The sequence below is a fragment of the Rousettus aegyptiacus genome, unplaced genomic scaffold (genome assembly GCF_014176215.1).
Source record: "Rousettus aegyptiacus isolate mRouAeg1 unplaced genomic scaffold, mRouAeg1.p scaffold_m13_p_12, whole genome shotgun sequence".
NCBI classification, from domain to species: Eukaryota; Metazoa; Chordata; class Mammalia; order Chiroptera; family Pteropodidae; genus Rousettus; species Rousettus aegyptiacus.
The window spans coordinates 75,947,613-75,969,036 of NW_023416287.1; the positions used below are offsets into that span (position 1 = coordinate 75,947,613).

Here is a 21,424-nt window from a genome sequence, read left to right on the forward strand (position 1 = left end):
ACTTGGTCACCTCACACCACCACAATTAATCATGTCACCCCCTGTGTTGTGACTCTATTCTAATTGATCCAGCAAGTATCCAAGGGATGATTCTTCCATTTCATGGTTTAACAGTCACGTGACTCGTTAACTGTAAGGACAATGTTTCCCAGCCTGGTTTCTAGAGGCAGACTGCCTGTTTCGAATCCCAGCTCGGCTGCTTTCTAGCCATTGAACTTTGGGCTACCTACTTATATTCTCTGTGCCTCATCTGAAGAGCCGAAATAATAGCAGCGCCTATCTCACAGCAATGTTGGGAGAATTAAATAAATATCGAGCTTAGTCAAGCAGCTGGCACAGAGTAAGTGCCCTGTAGGACTCAGCTTTGGCCATGTTACATACCTGGTCCTGGGAGCCCATCTGTTTCTAGGTTTCTGGAACAGTGTCCCAGTCAATTGCTGTCCCAGCCATGTGTCAGGCATAACACTGGTGTTGAGTTGATGCTGGGGCAATGATGAGCAGACAAGCTCTTCCATGATACCACGGGGCAGGGGTGCTCACTGCTAACTGATTCCACTTAGCCCTCTCAACCGCAGATGCTCATACTCTGTGTAGTTTCTTCACTCAATTCCTACTGTCATCTCATCTGACATTCCTATGGCTGTTTATGAATCCCAGAAGCTCTTATATCCATGGTTTATCTGATCTTCTTTTTCGTTAAAGCTAATACTCCCCCGATCCCTTTATAAGTGTGAACCTGAGGCTCAAAGAGGTTAAGTGACTTGCCAAAGATCACACAGTACTTAATATGCGAGTTCAAAGCTAGGCTTTCTGCTTCCCTGGCCAGTTGTCTGTGCCCAGCTCCAGGGTGCACAATTCACATTCAGGACCACCCTGTACCAAGCAAAATCCAGAGGCCTCGGGCCAGCAAGAATAGAAAGAAATGGCCAAGAAAGAGCCTAAGACAGTAGTTCCCAAGCATGCATGGGAATTAGAATCACATGGGGAGAGGATGTAGAAAAATCGGAACCCTTGTACACTTTTGGTGGGATTACAAAATGGTGTAATCCCATTTTCATGGTGTAAACCATGAAAAAATAGTATAAAGGTTCATAGAACTACCAGCAACCTTATTTCTGAGTATATAACCCCCCAAAATTGAAAGCAGGGTGTGCCAAAAGATACTTGCATATCCATGTTCATAGCAGCATTATTCACAATAGCCAAGAGGTGGAAGCGGCCCAATTGTCCATCAACAACAGATAAATGGATAAGCAAAATGTGGTATATGCACACAATGGAATATTATTCCATCTTACAAAGGGATGAAATTTTGACATATGCTACAATGTGGATGAACCTTGAGGACATTACGCTAAGTGAAATAAGCCGTTCAAAAAAGACGAATACTCTATGATTATATATGAGGTATTGAAAGTAGTCAAATTCATAAAAACAGAAAATAGAATAGTGGTTACCGGGGGCTGAGGAAGGGGGTAAGGGCAGTTGTTTAATGGGTACAGTTTCAGATTTGTAAGATGAAAAAGTTCTGGAGACCTGTTTCACAATAACATGAATATACTTAACATTACAAATGATACAAGAAATGGTTAAGATGGTAAGTTTTGTTGTGTTTTTTTTTACCACAGTAAAAAAATGTAATTAAATAAAATAAAAGACCCTTGCTTGGGCCCCGCCCCAGACAAATTAAGCCAGAATTGTGGAGTGAGCCTCAGACGGCAGGGTTTTCAAACCCCTTTCACCCACCCCCACCCCTGCCCACTACCCTGCTTCTCAAAGTATGGTCCTTGGCCCAGCACCACTGGCCTAGAAGCTTATTTGCCTAGAAGCTTATTCGAAATCCCGAGTCTCAGACCTGCCTCAGACCTACTGAATCATAACCTGCATCTTATTATAATCCCCAGGGCTTTGATAAGTACGATTGGTCCTGCAGAGGATGGAAGCCACAGAACACAGATATCACCTCTCTTGGGTCCAGCCCTGTGTGGGGAGACTTCTCTGTGGGTGAAGGTGCCAGGTTTAGCAAACAAAAATAGAAGATGCCGAATTAAATTTGCATTTCAGATAAGTGACAAACGATTTTTTTTTAGTATAAGTATGTCCTGTGATTATTTAGAATATACACACTAAACTTTTTTCATTGCTTATCCAAAAGTCAGATTAAACTAGGCATCCTGTATTGTATCTGGCAATCATACCCGCGGAGCCCAGTGAAGGGGGAGAGAGGCAACAAGTGGAGGGTCCCTGCAAACAACGGCCAGCGTGCTGAAAGCACTGGGACCAGTGCAGGGGATGATGGGTGGTGTCAGGTAGGAGCAGCACCAAGTCCCCAGACAGATGGGAGACTTGCCCCTCCAGAAAGCACTTCTGTCTCCAGCTGAGCTTCCTTGGAAACTGGAGGAAGAGCCCACAGTTTCCCCCTCCCTCCAGGCCAGCCCACCCTCCAGAGACCTCTGACAACTGGGAAAAGGGTTCGGGATGCAAGCCACCCCAGGTGCTGGCCCTGACCGTGGCTTTCATCTTTAATGAGCCGGTCTCCTGGGACCTCACAAGAAGGCAACAGGCATTGTTTGCAGCCAGCAGGAGTCCTGAGCAGGGCTGTTAATGGCTACGGTTTCTCTCATCTGTCCTTCCTCGCCTGGGGTTTGCACAGCCACTTGGGATGAAGGAGCCCTCCGTGGAGGACATGGTGACTGTGGGCATAATAGCCTCTCTTGTCCTTTTTTGGGCTGTCAAAGCCTATGTTACCATCTACATGGGGAATGCCTTGAAGAACACCAATTAGAGTTGGGACATAATGCGCGTGATTGCAGAAGCCAGTTGCGTTCACACACCTGGAACACCATGACTTCTGCATAAAGCAAGTACCTGGGGAGCGGACCTGGAGAGAAGCACCAGCCACTGTCAACAGCTGGAAATTTGCTGGAGGTAAATTGGCACACCAGTACTGAATTAGGCTCACAGGACTCAGGGACTTTTGAAAATTCAAAACCCTAAGAGGATATAGGAAAATGATCAAAGGTTCTCTGTGATCTGAAGAGGCAGGCAAGCCCGGGGAATCCAGGGCTTGGATTAACAGTGGAGTAAAGGTCATACCCATGAGGGCTCATGATGTCCAAGGTCATCTCATTTCCTTCTCTTCCTCTCCTCCTACCTCCAGCCTGTTTGAATGCAAAGAGCACTGGCCTGGTACTCAGGAGTCCCCAGCTTTGCCACTTACTAGCCTTGGGACCCTTAAGAGGCTACGCCCTGCTTTAGGCATCAGTTTTCTCGCTTCAGGCAACGTGAGAGGTGAGGAGGTAGACTAGAACCTGTGCTCCGCCCCAAATCCCACACTCCCAGTAGGAACAGCAGCTCCTAATGGATAGATCAGCCTCACCAGGGAAGCTGTAGCGTTTGACCCCATGCTCCACCCAACTGTGTCCAGCTCAGACATTCAGGGCGGTTAAATTACTGCATGACCCCCCCCCCCCCGGCAAAGTATAACGCAAATGGAAAGGGGTCTCTAAACAGGGATTTGGAGATAGACCCTATGGATGAAGGACAGACTTCCATGATAAGTCAAGCACCTGGAAGCCCACAGCCCAGCCTCCCTCGGAGAGGACCAGCAGCTCTCACTGCTCCCATTCCCCTTACCCCTGGAGATTCACATCGCCAACTCCCAGCCCTAGAAACCTAGCAACCAGACTCCCCAGTTCTCCCATCCAGACCCTGACTGCTGCCACAAACCACCCACACTGGGCCTTGACAGGATTCTCCCTTACTCATTTTTCCCTTCCTTACAGATGGAGTAGAATAGGAATTTTCAAAAGAATGTTACTAAAAAACCTTCATGGAAAATAAACAGAGGATGTTAAAAAATAAAAAAATTAAAAAAAGTAAGAGAGCCGGGGAAGACTTTGAAAAGAATGACCCCTCTATGTATGGGCTCAGTAATAGGAGTTGGTTGAAGTGGAGGTATGGGTGTCTGAGGAGCCCAGACCCCACCCCCAAGCATGAATGAACATTGCACTGGCTTTGGTCCCAAGCTTAAAACTGAGCTCCTGTGAGCCAGGTTTGACTACAAGGAGGACAGGCCACAGATTTTACCCTTCTGGTGTGCAGAATGGCCTGTCCACCGTGTAAGCATTTTCCTGGGCCTGGAGCAGAGCCGATCTGGCACGGGCTGCTTGGGAACTGCCTTGCATACCAGCTCGAGGAAGGCAGAGGGGCCTCTCCAGGTGTGACCTCGAGCAAGCTGCCGAACCTGTATGGGCCTCAGTTTCTCCCTCCGTAAAATGGGGATATGTGTGCACATCACTCATGGCTGTTGTGTGAAATAATATGTGTGAACATGTCTAGAGCATAGGAGACATTTCACAAAGGTTCCCCTTCCAGCAGTTTTGACTAAAATACTGTCCCTAGCTGGATGTCATGACCCAGGCTCAGCACCTTTGGGGAAGCAGGCCCCATCAGCATGTACCTGAGGCACTAGACAGGACCATGTCCACCATTTGACCTAGACCTCTAGGCCAGCTTCACCCAGACCTCAGATTCCAGAAACAGCTCCCCAAATGTTGTGTCCCAGGGGAACCCACAGTCCCTGCTCTGAGACTGCCAGGTCCAGAGCCCATTTGCAAAGCACAGGTGCTGTTAGCTGACTGCATAGGTTCCTTCTAGAACACTGTGGAAATGTGCTAGGGGAGATTCCAGGGTGCAGCCTGGAGCGAGAGAGCTCAACCAGTCCTTTCCCCCTTCTGGGAGACTCCCTGCCTTCCTCCCGCCCACCCGACCCCGTGTGGTCTCGCTTAAGTGCACACACACACTAGCGACAGGCCCTACTCCTTTCCACAGTGCCACACGTGCACCAGGCTCAATCGAAGGCTTCTAGGCTCACAGGTGCATAGGGGAAATGGAGGCCTGGGTGAACTTACTACCAGTTAGAGGCCCAGCGGTTTGTCTCTGCTCTCTGCCACCCCCTATTGACACCAGAGAGCAGAACACGGCAGTGTTTACTTTCCTCCTCTCATTGGGCTGATCTGGAACCACCTGCTTCACACATCCAGGCTGCCCCAACCCCAAGGTGAAGCTTCTGGTCTCCACCCCATTTGGTTCTCAAGTGTCTCGCTTCCTGGAGAGGCCCCTCTGCCTTCCTCGAGCTGGTATGCAAGGCAGTTCCCAAGCAGCCCGTGCCAGGCCGGCTCTGCTCCAGGCCCGGGGAAATGCTTACACAGTGGACAGGCCATTCTGCACACCAGAAGGGTAAAATCTGTGGCCGGTCCTCCTTGTGGCCAAACCTGGCTCACAGGAGCTCAGTATTAAGCTTGGGACCAAAGCCACCACAATGTTCATTCATTTGCTTGACCTTGGCCCTGCTATGGATACCCCCAGGGGGTAGAGGCAATTGTTCTTGGGACAGAGTCTGTTGTTTGTTCAGTCCTGTGCCTGGCACTCTTATTCCCCATCACTTCTGTTAGTTCCTAATGTTAAGAGTCTCACCCCTATGCAGGCACTCCTAGTGCCCAGAGGGGGCAGCCAATGGCTAGGGACTCTTAAAAGGCTCCGCCCTGGCCCACTCTGGTTACCACATGCCCGGCTTTGCTGAGTGAGGCCCCTGCAGTCAACCAGGGCCCCTTGTGGAAGGAGATAAACCCTTCCCCGAGGAGGCCTCTTCCTCCCACAGGCCAAGGGCGTGGCCCCAGCCTTCTTCTCTCCTGGGAGCCACGCCTGCAGCAGTAGGTTCTGAACCCACAGGCCCTATGAGCACAAGGCCCAGCTGGCTTTTTCTTTTAATAGAAGGACAGAGAGAGACAGGGTCGGACAGATCTCGGCATCTGAAGGTAAGGTCTATTTCTCCTACTATAAATTGTTATCAATGAACAAGTATTTGTGTGTAATTCCAGAATGCTTATTTGTGTGTGTGTGTGTGTGTGTGTGTGTGTGTGTGTGTGTGTTCATATTGAACCTTGATTTGAACCAAGAGTCATTCAGTGGGGTTCCTAAAGGGCTGGCAGTGGTGTTAAGTGTGTACATGCACTCATTCATTCATTCATTCATTCAGACACAGTGTGTACAGGGGCAGGGACAAGGCCTCTGGACAGGCCCACAATACAAGTTCAAATCCTGCCTCTGCCCCCTGAGCCATTTGGGTGTAACCTTAGGCCAGTTGATCACTTCCTGAATGTCGGTTTTCCCATCTGTTAAGTGGGGTTACTAAAACACTTAACAGAGAATGCCTTGCAAAGAGGAAATGCCTAGTAGGGGCAAGCTGTTACTATGAACCTGACACTGCGGGGGAGCACAAAGTTAAATATTCATCCCACCAATATTTTTTATCATCACAAGGAATGAGCCACAGCACATGCAACAATGTAGGTGGATCTTAACAATATAACTTAAGGGAAAAGGACTCCAAAGATTAAGCACAGCATAGCAGACTTTGCATAAGGCTAAGAGTAACAACAAGAAAATATACTTTTTAGAAATACATGTGGATGCAGTGAAACTAGATAAAGGAAATGCAGGAGAACGATAAAGACGGGATTAAGGAAGATGATCACCTTGGGTGGAGAGGCTTGCGGGTGGCCTGAGGCAGGATCATATGTTTTGTCAAATCCCAGCTTTGCTGTGAGTGATGAGCTCTCTGGTGCTGATTACAGTAACAGAAATAATTACATAATTAAATAAAAGCGGACCATGCATGGACCAATAGAAGCCATGAGCCAAAGATTATAAGCATCAACAGTCCAAATGGGGGAAAAAGAAATATGCTGGGCACCCATTGCCAGCTAGACACTGTTTCAGGCTCTAGGTTTACACCAGTCAATGTAATAGAATAGAACCCCCGCCTTCTGGGAGCTCACATTCTAGCGAACAAAGCATACAGTATCAGCATGTGAGTGCTATGGATAGAAAGATCTGGGAGACAGGAAGCAGGTGGTCTGGGAATGTGTCACCAAGAAAGTGACATTTGAGCAAGGGCTAAAGAAGGGAAGGAGGGGGCTCGCAGATTTCTGGGAGCCAAGAGTTTCTAGGCAGAGGGAGCATGCGGGCAAAGGCCCTGAGGCAACAGTGACCAGAAGGCAGAGAGGAAGCCAGTGTGGCTGGCGTGCAGCAAGCTGGAGAAGGTGGGCAAATGGGTCAGGGGATACAATGGGGGCCTTGCAGGCCACTCCGAGGACTTTGGCTTATACTCTGAGTGACACAGGGAACCATCAGAAGGTTTTGAGCAGAGGAAACCATCTGACTTGTTTTAAAGGATCTCTCCGGCTGCTGCCTTGAGAATAGACTGTTGGGGGTGGAGGGAGAGTCTGGGGCACTAATCAGGAGGCTGTCCTAATAATCCAGGTGAGAGAAGAGACTGCTAGCACCTGAGCGATAACACCAAGAAGGTGACAAGTGGCCAAGTCCCAGATATACTTATGACCTAGCTACTGCTCTCCTGGGGCTCCCAGGCTGGCAGCAAATACCAGACACACATCCAAACAGCCACAAAATAAAACCTACCATAAACTCTGCAGCAATTTATGTAGAGTGTCCGTTCACTGGCCTCGCCAGGAGAGCACCCTGCCAGGCGCAGGGAGTGTGCAGGGAGCCTCACCTGCTCCTCAGACCCTGCCTCTGGGCAGCCCCTACCTCTGGGTCTTCAAGCTCTTCTCTAAACCCTCTTACAGCCAACCTGACTGGAATCCCTGGTCATCTGAGCAGCCAGACAGGTGACATTCCTTCCCCGCCCCGGGTCTGTCAGCTCCATGATTGGGCCCCCCCCCCACCCAGAACCCCAACCAAAGTCCCCTCCTCCTCGTGCCTTCATTATAAGCCTCAATATGGCTCAACTATCAGAGCCCACGGAGGCTTTAAATCCGCGGTCCTTGACCTTGACTGGAGATCACGTGGAGAAACTGAAAATGACTGGTGCCTAAGTCCCACCCCAGAGACTACTGTAACAGGTCTGGGGTGCAGCCTCAGCACTGGAATTTTCTCAAAGCTTCCAGATGATTCTAACATGCAGTCAGGGCTGAGAGCCACTGCTTAAGTGGCCTGGTCTAACTTCCCCACCCCTATCCTTTGCAGGTTCTCCATGCCCACAATCCTCTCTCCTGCCACTTCCCTCCCAAGCGAACCCCTGGCTGGTACATCTGTCCCTGAGGTGAGGTGCCCTGAGATAAGAGCGCCCATGCAGCCGGGGCAGGGCAGTGCATGCACCCACCTAAGTCCCACGTGGGCTGGAACTCTGGGGCTTTCTGCAGGGCAGCCCCACGGGCCTGGAGAATGGAGCAGATACCTAGACCACAGCTTCCAGGGGCCCTGTGGCTTCTTCTCAGGCCAGAAAAGGCCTGGGGCTCAGATGCATTTAATCAAGTTTGCGCAGGGCTGGCTCCCCTCCCCAGCTCCTCCCGACCTTCCTCCTTTAAGACAAAGACTTGGAATGCATTTCTATTAGGCTTTTCCTAGGTGAAAATGGTGCCGGCTTAGGGGTGGGGAAACTGGATGGAGTGTGATTTACACTTACCCTGAGTCCTCACACCTCCCAAGGGCAGCCTGAATCGCAGCCTGCTCCTTGGCAGGTGGGTAGCGCTGCACAGGCTGCAGCCACGATGTGCCCCAGCCTGGAGCCACATCTCTGCATCGGTTCCCCGAAACCCCACATGTGCCTAAGGCCTTTCGGAAAACAACTAGGGGAAGGTGGATGCTGGTGTCTGCAAGGTTCTGGCAAAGTTGCCACTCAGAGAAATTACGCACAAGCCCCATACACATGGATCTGGCCACCCCGATCACATCTTCTCTTTGCTCCAAATGGCTACTTTAACTCTCATCTGGCCCTTAGTTCCATCTCCAGGCTTCCATTCCTGCTCAGCTCCAAATAAGAAAAGCCATTTCTCCTGGATAGAGGCTTACCAGGCACCTCCTGCCTTTTTAGACAGGGTACCCTTCATCAGGTCGATTTCTGGTGGACTTAGTTTGCCTGGGCCCCCTATAAATGCAGGATTTTTCGACTTAGGCACTGCTGACATTTTGAGCTTCTTTGTTGTGCGGGGTGAGGGGGCTGTCCTGTGCATTGTAGGATGTTGAGCAGCATCCCTATCTTCCACCCACTAAATGCCAGCAACATCCTCCTCCCCCCAGCTGTCACAATAAAAAATGTCTCTAGATATCACCTAATGTCCCCTGGAAAGAAGGTAAGCAAAATCTCCCCATTTGAGAACCACTGTGCTATGCAATGTGGCTGGGAACCTCTGGAGGGCAAGGACTGTACCAGCACTTCTGAGAGACGGTTCGGTCCAGTGACCAGGACAGGACACCCAGCTATGCATTAGGAACTGTGTGATCTTGGTCAGGAGGCCTAACCTCTCTGGGCTTCAGTGACATCCTCTGTAATAATAACAGCCAATATGTGCTCAGGGCTGATGCTGCGCTAAGCACTTACCATGGATTTTCTTGCTTAATCCTCACATTTTTCTGGAAAAGGAATTGTCCCTATTTTATAGATGAGGATATTGAGAATCAGAGAGGTCAGGCAATGTGCTTGAGAACACACAACAAGAAGGCAAAAGGTTTGACTCCTGAGCCCATAGTCTTACCCATAGTTCTGTTCTCCCTCCCAAAAAGACAGGCTTGGGCCTGAGATCACCCGTGAAGTTTTTTTGCAGTTCCCAGACTTTGCTATTCTTGCCATGTTGCTGCTATGAAGAAACGTTCACTGGGCATCCTGCACTGTGTCCCCAGCCACGGCCTCCAGGAGGACACAGCTTGCCCACACTTTCCCTCATTCCGTATGCTCCCGCTATGTTCTAAGTGCTGTGCCTGGATCCAGCTGTCAATGACACATGGAGTCTACCCTCTAGTGAGGAGGCAGATATTAAACGACACGCTAGATGTTGTTTAAAACCATGATAAGGGCCAACAGGGCCAGAGCATCAGAGAGGGGACAGCCTGGTGCTCTCTGACGGGTACATAGGAGTTAACCCCCCCACGGTGAGGAAAGCTGGCACCAAGGAAGAGCACGTACACACCGCCTGGGGTGGGAGAGAGCTCTACCGGTTCTAGAGCCCAAGAGGAAGAGAGCGCAGGAGGAACCCGAGGAGGCAGCAGGGCCTGTGGGCCCCGGTAAGACGTTCTACCTTTATCCTAGAAGCAACAAGAGGCCACTGGAGGGGTTAAATAAGGAGTGACGGGACCAGATGAGTATGTTGCCCAGAGCGACTGCAGTGTGCTGTGTGAAGACTGGGTGAGGAGGGCAAGAGAAAATGCAGGGAGACCTGTTGGGCTGCTGGCCAGTCCAGGGGAGGGGGACCTAGGCTGCAAGATGACAGGGCAACAGAGAGAAGTGGCAGACTCCAGAGACATGCAACTTGCAGAGCATAGGGGAGCAGGCGGAGCTGGAGCAGGAGGTCTGGTGGGCAGTGGGTGGGCAGGGGTGCTAGTCACAGGAGGAGGGGCGCACATGTGGGGCCAAGGTCACGAGCTCCATGTGGGCACCTTGCATTTGAGGGGTGCCATACACAACAACAATGCATTGGATGACTGATCTACTAACTGATTCATCGATTAATGATGCTGAGACTTTTTTTCCTAGGATGAGGCTCCCTGTGAGCCCCTCGACCCCCACCCCGACTCAGAACACACCCTGGGCAGGAACAGGCAGACCACAGAGAAGGCGCACGTGCAGGCAGCCAGGCCCTGGGGAAGGAGCCCACATAATGAAAACGTAAGTTATTATTACTATTACCTTATCAGCTCTGACAAGATCACAGTCAAAGGTGGGGCCGCGGCAGCCAATAATACAATATAAATGGGCTCTCGGGTGGCAGTTGGCTGTTGCATTGATTCTTGTTCACTCGGAAGCTAAATCATGGTGCTAATGTGAAACATGTGTGAAATATCCCTTTTTCATGCACTAGCAATGAAAGGACTTCACAAATCTGTAGCCAAATGAAAGTACTTATGAGTAATGGGAGTCTGCACATGGGCATCATTTTATCATCACGTACAAGCCGGCTTCATCAAAGCTTTGAGTGCACGTTAAGAAAGCACTCCGGCTACTCAGGGAGGTAAAGACACACCAGCACAAGGCCCCTCCTTGAGAAAGTGACACCTGATTGCAACCTAGGACCGGAGGATTTTAAAAGTGTACTTTACACCATGCGGTTGAGTCCAGAACCACAGAATGTCAGGATGAGAAAGGACCTCAGGCCACTCAGCTCACCTGTGCGATGGAGGTGGAGAGGGCCCTCTGCAGGGTCACCAGTTCCTCAGGGGCAGTTCTGGGGCTAGAATCCACATCCTGTCACTAGTCCAGGCCACACTGTTTCTACTTCCGCATTCAGGGCCCCAGCAAGTCTTTCTAGACATTCCACATCTCTAGGGCCCAGGGTTCTTGAGTCTTCACTGAAATCACAGGAGGAAATGGGAGTGAAAACTATTTCTAACAGCCCAGGTTGGCAGGCAAAGGACATTGCCTCCTGTCAGGCGTTTTAGTGGCTATGAGACGCTAGGGGGCTGGAGGACAGTGTCACTTGGAAGACAGGGCATGGGAATCTTGCCCACTTATCTGATAATGCATACTCTGCCTACTTCCAAAAAAGATTTGGGGTGGTTTGTCATTTAAAACACACACACACACACACACACACACACACACACAGATACAACAAACTAGCTCAGACCGTCGTCAGATTGCAGAATTGTTTTTAATAGAAAAAAACTGGAAATGACCCAAGTAATCTCTATAGGGAGCTGCTAAAAAAAAAAAACACCCTGTCCATGCCTACAGTGGAATACTACACAGCTATTCAAAAACTGAGGAAGTGCTCTATGTACTAGTATGGAGCGATTTCAAGGGCATAAATATAAGAAAATAATAAAGCGAGGTGAAAAACAGAGTAAACGGTAGGCTATCTTGTATATGGTAAAGTGGTAAACTGAGACTATATATGCAAATTTCTGTGTTTTAGCATAAAGAAACACTGGAAGAATAAACCAGAAAGTAATACAAATGATTGCCTATGGGGGGCGACAGGGGGCAGGCTAGATAGAAGGGGACAGGGGTGAGAGTGAGAAATCTCTGGGTACACCTCTGTATGCCATTTTAATTTTTGAATTATATAAATGCTTAACCTACTTAAAAATTCTAATTCAATTAAACACACGAGGAAAGAGAAAATGGGAAATAATTCCAGGTGCTAGAGCCAAAAATTTCTCCCTTCTGTCCTCTCTGAAAAACGGATGCCAATAGTGCCATGCCAGGGCCCAGAAGTGGAGGGCGTGTCACCAGCCTCTGGGCAGGTGGAGTCTGGGAACAGAGCGTGGATGGGCAGATTGCTCGGGCTGGCCACGGTGGCCTGGGCTCCCTGCCTCGTCTCTGGAGGGAACCGAGAGGGCTGAAGGGCTGCGGCCTGCACCAGGCCAGCTCCATTCAAGGCCTGCCCACCTCTGGAGGGCTGTGCACTCAGCCCTGAATCGCTGTTACCCCAGCTCTTGACAGTGTGTGGTTCCAGAAGCAGCCAAACTGTACTAGGTACCGTGTTCATCTTCTCAGGCTCCTGCCCGCCCTGGACACTCTAACCTAAAGCTCCAGTCACCTCACCCCAGCTTTCCTCACTCTGTTCCCAGCTTGGCCCTGTTACCCTCAGTTCTAGGGGGGCAGTGCCCTGTGCCCTGACATTGCTCAGACATAGTACTTGTCGGGAAAGAATCTGGAGAGGCGAGAGGGCAGCAGCTTCAGCTAAGGATGACAGCTTCGGCTACGTACATGTGCCTGTTCCCTCCCAGACTCTGGGGTAGGAGGGGGAAGCCAACCATCACAATCAATGAAAATGAACTGCCAGTACCCAGACGTCCATCGAGGAGGTGAAATTAACTCTCACCTATTAATAAATTATATCCACATTATGAAAAATTAGAGCAAGGGTATATGGAGTTTTATAAAAGACATATGAAGTAAAAAACAAAACAAAACAAAAAAAACAGAAGCTGCAGAAACATAATATATAGCAATATCCCATTTTTGTGTGATAGGGATATGTTGTTGCAGACCCATGGTGACAATATAGATCTAGATAGTGACACGAATGTAACACTTCCCTAAGTTGTTGATAGTGATGATCTCAGATGAGGGAGAGAGACTATCACAAGTTTCTTCACTTTCTCAGATAAATAGTTCTATATTGTTTTAATTTTTTCTTACACGAAACAGTTATAATTTTTGTAATCTGAACACAGACCTCTCCCACTCACTGCATACCAGGTTGGGCTGTGGTGCCAAGCCAGAGATTTGGGGGGAGAACTCCCCTCCAAACCATGTGCCAACCACCAGATGGGAAACAGAGGCCTCGAGAGGTCAAGTGACTTTCTTGCTTGGCGTCACACAGTGAATTAATGGCAAGGCTGAGCTGACGGCTCCTATCTCCCTACTCAGCCCCATGCTCTTTACACTGTGCCATGTGGCCTGAAAATAAAAATGAATGCATATTTGTGGAGGGTTCTGTATGTGGCTGGTAGGGAAAAACAATGAAAAAAAAAAAAAAACAGACTTGGCATTCCAAGACTCAGCTGCCAGGTCAATAGTATCACCATTGACTGATGGAAGATTCCAGACAAGTGTTCATTTAAAGATAAACCATTAACTGTAAATCAAAGTCCACACTGAGTGCTGAGTTACGAAGCAAATTAGACTAAGTGGCTAAATGGATGGCCGGTCTCAGCCTCAACAGCCACCTGACTGCACCCACCAGGGCTGGAAGGAGATCTTCCCTTAGACTCAGAAAAGCAACGGAGGGTCAGGGTCAGGAGGGGCTTCTTTAAGGAGTGTCTCTCGCATATAAAAATAATTGCCATTGTCTTCCCAAAAGGCAGATGAAATGGCAGAATGCATATTAATCAATTAACAGGCGTATTAAATCTTTTGTTCTACCGGGTTCAGAAGGCCCGGCTGACAGTTCTAAGGATGGTGGTGGCCTCTTCCATTTGGTCACCACTTTAGAAAGGCTTTAACTCATCCTCCTGACGGGTTCTCTTGATGGCCTGTGGCTGACAGTCTTTAACCTTCATTTTTTTTTTTTTTTTGTCTGAGGAAGTGGCTACATAACTTGCTCAGGGTCACACAGGGCAGTGTCAGAGGCAGAGCTGGACACCAGATCTGCCGGGCCTGGCGCATGCGCTTCTCCTGTACCTCCCGCCCGTACCTCCCTCTGCCGGGGGCTGCAGAGCCCAGAAAAAGTGGACAAATGGCCTCTGGGAAATTGAAAGAGCCAAAAAAAAAAAAAAAAAAAAAGGAAAGAAAAGGAAAAAAAGCATAACACAAACCAGTCTAGTGTCAGGTGCTACGTCTCTCCCTCCCGGAACACCTACGCCATGATCAGGACACCTTTTGTCACTCAGATTTTGTCTTCTGAGTATGGTTTGTATGTGTGAGTTTGTATATATGAATACATATCTATGCATTTTTTAAAATGTTTGAATAACTCTTTATATTCCTGAGGCTTGGCACAATTTGTCCCACGTCTTATTACGTCTCAATGGCAGAAGGAGAAGAAACAAAAACTAAGAGTTGTTGAGGGAACATGAGGGCCAAGAGCTCTCTCTCTACATCATTTCATTCTGTCCTTTCAACCACCCTGAGAGGGAGGCATGATGACCCCATCTTACACTTGAGGATGCTGAGACTCAGAATCGAAGTCACCTGTCCCAAGTGTCAGAGACAGAACTCACCAAAGCTGAGGTCTGTGGTTGCTGTGAAAGTCCACAGTGAGGCCAACTTTGTGTCAGGCACTGGGTAAGTCCTTTCCCAAAATATCAATACTAACAATAGCTTTCTGAGCTTTAAAACGCACCAGGAGTGAGCTGAGCTCTGTCCATGCAGGCCTCTTGAGGACAAGGCATGTGTCCAGCTTATCTCTGAATCCTTGTGTGGCACAGAGCTGAGACCCCTTTGACTTGAAGCATCCACCACAAATCTGTCCTTTCCTGAGGACCTTTCTTTCATTCTTGCTGCGCAAATTGCAGGACAGTGTGGGCTCTTACATAACGAGTGTCCTGAACTGCTATTCACATCCTGGATAACAACAGGCACACCCTGTGGGGGGAAGTCAGAGCCCACAACCAGCACTCTGCACCCAGGAAACCGAGCCAGCTCCGAGGAGCACCTCACATTCCTTCACCTGGACTTAAGCAACTGCTACACATCTTCTCCAAGGTTTCCACTCAGGTGTCCCCTCTTACTGCCCAAAGAAAGGATTTGATGAAGATGGTAAACATTTCCACATGAAGGTTTGGATGTCTCTAAGTCATAATTTGTTGCTTTGTTTCTGTGGTTTATACGTTTTTTTAAAAAACTTAAAAGAGAAGGCCGGAGAGAATGAGCGAATGTGGACAGGGTGAGCAATCCCAGCCTCTCAGCTCTGGTGGGAAGACGGAAACAAGGGGTGGAGACAGGGATGGGGAGAGACTGGGAGGGCCGGGCAGGGGGATCACCGACCTCAGTTCCGGATAGGGAGGACTTGGACCCTCAAGTCAGATAAGACTGTAATCCAAACAAGGTTTATGTGCTCAGCTGCAGAATGTGGGCGTGTGGAGGCGGGAGACAGGGAAGCGTTCCAACCGAGTGATCCATAACCAACAAAGAGATGGCCTGTCCAAATCCTCCCCAGGCTTCGAGGCCCAGGCAAGTGCCACCTCCTCCAGGTGGCCTTCAAGGACCACCCCAGCTAAAAGTGACCCCCCTTTGCTCTGAATCTAAGCCTTTCATTTATCCCTAGGGCTCATGGCTTTGCTAGGCCCCATCACAGTTTATTCTTCTTGCCTCCCCAACTTCCTCGCGAGCTCCCTAAGGGCAGAGAACTTGTTTTTACCACCTCTGTATCTTTTGAGCATGTGACACACACAACAGTCCATACTTAATGATGGTAGACGACGCCTGTGTACAGAGCCATGAGTTTCCAAGAAACTTATGGACAGAGTTTCAAAAAATGGCACTAAAAATAATCATACCACTTAACCTGGGGTCTTGGATTTTATACCTTAGGAAGTGCTTTCATTTTCTTATAGGGTAGGTGGCAGGTGATATTAAACTCATTTCACAGGTAAGAAAACAGGCTGAGAAAGTTTGAGTTGTTGCCCAATGACCAGTTAGCACAGAAACAGCTCTGGAACCCAGATTCTGGCCCTTACTCAGACTTTCTTTGGAGAGGCTGGACGTTTCTATCTCCTGCAAAGCACATGACAAATGATTGTGCGAACACTGCATTGCTATAGCCCACCCCCATCCAAGATGCACAGTATGTATTAGCATAACCAAGGCTCTGAAGAAACCTTTTGGACTTAGTTCAACACAAACTTTTCCAAACTTTCCTTACCCGGAACTCTTTTCCATGGGACACCTAGAGCAACTTGTACTGGGAGAATTTCTACTGCCCCACAGTGATTTTCCTAAAGGGTAAACCACACTCCGAGGAGAAGCCATATATTATGGACTAAGAAAGTCTTCAGCTAGATGAATAAAGCTCTAATGGTGAATTTTCAGAGCTCAGCCAGCTAGTAAGAATATTTCTTCTAATTATTATATTTTTTTACTTTTAACTATTGACTTTTTCAAATACACAAAAATAAAAGAGCATAGTAAATCTCCACAAAGCCATCACCAATCACCAAACCAGCTTCACCAACATTCAACTTTCTGTTTCTGCTACCCCCTTTTTTTATGAAATACTTTAAAGAAAATTCCAGACATCATATCATGTCATCTGTAAATACTTAGTATGTAACATTGCCACACTATTATACAGCCTAAAAAAATTAACAATAATTCCTGAATATCTAACACTCAGCCTATATCTAACCCTTGATTCTCTCAAATATGTCCTTCTACAGCAGGTAGGCTTGAATCAGGATTCAAACCAGACTCATAGAGCACATTTGATTGGAATGTCTCTTAAGACTGTATTAACCTATGACAATCTCCCCTACATCTTTTTATTTCCCCTCACTATTCTCCTGGAGAAGTTAGGGCATTGGTCCTAAGGAGCTTCTCTTGGTCTGGATGTGGGGACGGCGCCCCCTGTGGTGGTGCTTCGCATGTTCCTCTAGCCCCTGTATACAGTGGTAGTGAGATCTACGGAATTGAGCAGATTTAGGTTCAGCTTCATGGCTGAAACATCATGGGTGGTACTGCATCCTTCCTATTACGTCTGGTTGTCCAGCAAAGCTAATATTGATCCACGGGTTTGAATGACGGGGCACAGGTCTTTTTGCGCAACTAGGTCATACCAGTGTCTCCATAATTCTATCACATTCTAGAATTTGGTTCTAGAGACATCTCTAACCTAGGATTTTCCCATTTTCTATGATTTCATGGAAGACTCTCTTCTACTATCAGGCCCTAAAATTCTATCAGCTCATCTCTTCCTAGGCTATCTCGATGTGAGGGGTCCCCAAACCCCTGTCTGCAGACCAGTACTAGTCCATGGCCTGTTAGGAACCAAGCTACCCAGCAGACGGTGAGCGGTGAGCGAGTGAAGCTTCATCTGTGTTTGCAGCCGCTCCCCAGCGCTAGCATCACCGCCTCAGCTCCACCTCAGATCATCAAGCATTAGATTCTCATTTTGGTCCCTGGTACCAAAAAGGTTGGGGACCACTGCTCTATGTGACCCTTTACCTTTCCTTTTTTTTCTTAAAAAAAAAAAAAAAGACATTTTAAATGACCAGACAAGCTGGGGACCCCACATTTCCTCAGGCCAGGGCCTACCAGCGACTCCATGGAATTTAGCTGGAGTCCCAGGGTCTCAGCCCATAGATTCCTCCATCCACCTCTAAGGAGATGAGTCAGACTCTCAAGGATAACAAGAACACATAGTTCAACATGATAAATATGCATCCAAAAATTTTAAAAACCAAATTACACAAATCAAGCTTATTCTGAGAAGTTCGTTTTGCCAGGGGTCTCTAGTGCTCCAATCAGCATAATTAAATAGTAAGATCTCTCCAGAATTGATTGTGATTTTCACATTTTTTTATCATCTAAGGACCATTTCAGTGAGATAATTTTAAGCTAATAAGAACCCCCAAATTAGAAACGAATTAAGGAGATGGAAAATACAAATGTATTTGTTTTTAGTCAGGTACTATTTTTATCAGTGGAATCATGAAAAATTAAAATCGTTAAATAGCCACATGAAGGTTGTCAGTCAAGGGCACTGTGGCTTTTTGCCTTCCTCTGCTGCAAAAATTAAGGGCACATATCAGAAGCTGTTCCCCATGGACTTCCAGGAAGCAATAAAGAGGCCAGTATTGAAGAAGAGAATTACACACTGTTAGACTTGGCAAGGATAGAGTGTTGTCATATAATACTCTCAAACTTGGGGTGATTAAGATTCATAGCACCTCTTACTTTTCGACTGGAGGTACTTTCTCACAGTGGTACTTTCTCATGTCCATTTAACTTACGAGAACACGGAGGCCCGGGGAAGTCGAGAGCTCCTCGTGGGGTCACAGAGCAAGCTCAGAAAGAGTCAGGATTACATTTATATCAAATGTGCTTAATTTTGTGAAACCCTTTTCTCACTGTCCCCCAAACATGCTATAGATTAACTCTTAAAATAGATGGTAAGTCACAATGACAATGGTTTGGAGGCCTCTTTGGACTCGTGACAGCCTTGAGCACTCAACAGGAAGCTCCGGAGGGAGGCACCTCCCGTCCAGAGGCAGCGGCACAGGGACCCACAGACCATTGTGACATAATCGGGCCACTGACCCAGCCCCACACCATCGAATACTGACCCAACCCTTACAGCACCACTGCAGCCCCCAGGCCTGGAGAACTTCCGTTTGTTCTGTAGACTTTGTACTGATTCCAGCGCAGCTGACATCCAGGTCAGCTTCATGTCACCGACCTGCACCTCCTTACCCTGCTCCCTCCACACCAGGCCCTGAGAACATGGAGTCTGCCTGCAGCTGCTCCCTTCGAATCTCCTTCCCTGTGGCAGGATCCTCACCCAGCCCACGCCAGGTGGGGCAGGAGGACCTACGGAACTTAGACGGCTGTCTCACTCCCCTTAGGCCCGGAAGGAGGAATTATGAACTTTCATGATAATCCAGGTGGATTCCAAACTCAGATGTCAGGAAAACATATTGCTGCTACTGACACAGAGGTCCTTCCCCTGTCCCAGAGGAGAGCAGGAGACAAGGGGCTACTTCAGAGGCTCTGGCCCTGTGGGGAGGAGCACCTAGTGGGAGCCCGCAGCTGAGTCTGCTGACGAAGGGATACTGCTTGGCCGCTGGACCTGCCAAGCGATGCCAGTAGGAGGGCACCTTAAGAATCGACCCAGCTCCCAGACCAGAGAACACCCCCTAGGCAGGGAATTAAGAATTTCAATAATATTTTATAACTTTACAAAGACCTTTCAGATACCCTATCTCATTTCAGTCTCAGAAAAACCCCGGAAGGCAGGAATTATGTAACCCATTCTCCAGGTGCGGCTGGGCACAGGAGAATTTGATTTTGTGGTGTGCTGACTCTGAGCCAGTTACATGTGTCAGGGTGCTACGTGACTAAACGGTACAGCAATCACTGTTTTCTGCTGCTGTTTGGGGGGCCGGTGACTAGAGTAGCTGTCATTCACAGAATAATAAAAAACATACTTCCCCCCACAGAAAGAGCAGCCATATTCTGCGACAATGGGATCCCCAGCCCTAAGGTGAGTTACCTTTATTTTTACGGAGAAAGAAAGCAGGCAGGTAAGGTAGGGATGCGCCTTTGTAAAAAGCTGAGTCTGGGAGACAGGAGAGAGAGGGCTGTAGGACATGTGGTTTTTGGATTAGGATCCCTGCGTGGGGTCCCAAGGTATTAGAGATGGCTTAGCGGATGGGTCCTGGAGTGGCTGGCAACCCTCACGTCACTGGGACATTGTCCTTTGGCAGTGTCCATGCCCGGTGTTCCCTATGGCAGAGCTGACATGGGGGCACGAGCTGCCTGCAGGGCTTGGTGCCTCCAGCTGAGCACACAGGTCTGGATAAGGAGGGGCCACGGGCAGCTGCCACCACCCTGGGCCAAGGTCCAGGGCTCGCCCCCTCCCCATTTGTCCTGACCTGAAAATCTCCATGATTCTCATACAACAGAAGCATAGAAACGGAACAACAGAAATGCCCACTAGGAAGATTGTGTCACACTTAGCCAGTAGGGGAACTCAAATTGGTTTTCGTTTAATTTGGAACAATAAAAAGGATTATTTCTTGACAGTGTCACAGAGCAGTTATTCATTATTTTATTTAGTCCTGATAGTTACTCAGCAAGATAGAAATCATTACTTCCGCTTTTAATGAAGCTTCGGAGGCTCAGAGAGCTTCAGGAACTACCTGAGGTCAGCCCCACAGCCAGCACAGGTGGCAGTGCCCTGAGCCCCGCTCATGAGGCCCGCAGCCAGGGCTGGTTCCAGAGAATATATGTCACCACCTAGAACAAGTAAATCATCACATTTCTCATCACTCAAGCCAATTTCCCCAGGGATTAATTACAAACGTGTCATAAGAAGAGGACATAATACTAAATCCTGTCATTTAGCTCAGGATTCACTTGACACCTGGGTACCCCTTGGCAAGGCATTCTACGTTCTAGTTTAGATTCTACACCTGAGCTGTCTAATACAGTAGCCGTTATCCACAGGTAGCTATGGAGTGCCTAACACATGGCTTATCAAAAAGACACACCGGACTTCAGAGACTTCATATGAAAGAAGAATGTAGACTATCTCACCAATAAATTTTATGTTGATTCTATATTGCAATGATAATACTTTAGCCACGTTGAGTAAATAAAAAACACATTATTAGAACTGAGTTCACTTGTGATGTCTGCCTCTTTTAAGGTGGCTACTGGAAAATTTAAAATCACATGCGTGGCTCGTGCTCAGTTTCTCCCAGGCTCCCGGTGCCAAGTCTTGCCTGGGTTTCTGTACCCACCTCACCCTGCTCCACTCCCAAGAACAGCCGAGGAGGCAAGACTCTCAAGCATTCCGAGAATGTCCTCTCTTCTCGACACTTCTGTAAATTCCCGTACCCACCCTTCCCACCCTCTGTCACCCTCGATGCCCACACAGAAATCCCAGGCGCAACAACTGTCAAAGCACTCGCATGTAGGTGCCAGTCCTGAGTGTTCAGATTTACCTCAAACCCCACTTTCCGTGGCCAGGGGAATTCCGATAACCAGGTTTTCAAAGCCCGGCAGGCCTCAAACCCTGTTAGCTGCTGACAGCCCTGGGAATGAGGACGAGCTTCCCCCAGTCTTCTTCGCGCCCACCCCCGCCAGACTGTGAGCTCCCCCAAGAGCAGAAGTAAACTAAATGTATTGATCACTTTTTAGGGTGCCAGCTGCTCTGCCAAGTGTTTTGCATATTTTATTTTATTTTATTCTCCTAACCGGCCTGTGAGTAAGTATTGGCCGTTTCTTGAAGATCAG

General features: G+C 48.4%; 1 protein-coding gene and 1 long non-coding RNA gene across 4 annotated transcripts in view; one reads left to right on the forward strand and one right to left on the reverse strand.

Annotated features, from left to right (window-relative positions):
* The window catches only part of ZBTB7C (zinc finger and BTB domain containing 7C), a 315,346-nt gene that overhangs the window by 226,556 nt on the left and 67,366 nt on the right, over positions 1 to 21,424 (reverse strand). The window lies entirely within an intron of this gene.
* Positions 5,689 to 20,799, forward strand: LOC107512665. Its single transcript, XR_001597363.2, has 4 exons — positions 5,689 to 5,819; positions 10,556 to 10,687; positions 19,624 to 19,667; positions 20,633 to 20,799. It is a non-coding gene; the product is annotated as an uncharacterized LOC107512665 (long non-coding RNA).